This window comes from Corylus avellana, chromosome ca3 (genome assembly GCF_901000735.1).
Source record: "Corylus avellana chromosome ca3, CavTom2PMs-1.0".
Classification (NCBI taxonomy): Eukaryota; Viridiplantae; Streptophyta; class Magnoliopsida; order Fagales; family Betulaceae; genus Corylus; species Corylus avellana.
The window spans coordinates 12,865,369-12,865,568 of NC_081543.1; positions in this window are offsets into that span (position 1 = coordinate 12,865,369).

Below are 200 nucleotides of genomic sequence, written 5' to 3' on the forward strand. Positions count from 1 at the left end.
AAAAAAAAAAAAAAAAAAAAAAGAAAGCAAACACTGGGGGTGCTCTAACCACTCACAAAATTGACCTAGGGCTGCCTTATTTGACTGAATAGGGGTGACTGGTAGGAGTGAAAAGGCGGACAATTAATAACCACACCAACCGTTAACTGCTTTTGAAGACGGTTAGAAAAAATCGCTAATTGCCTATCTATATATATACA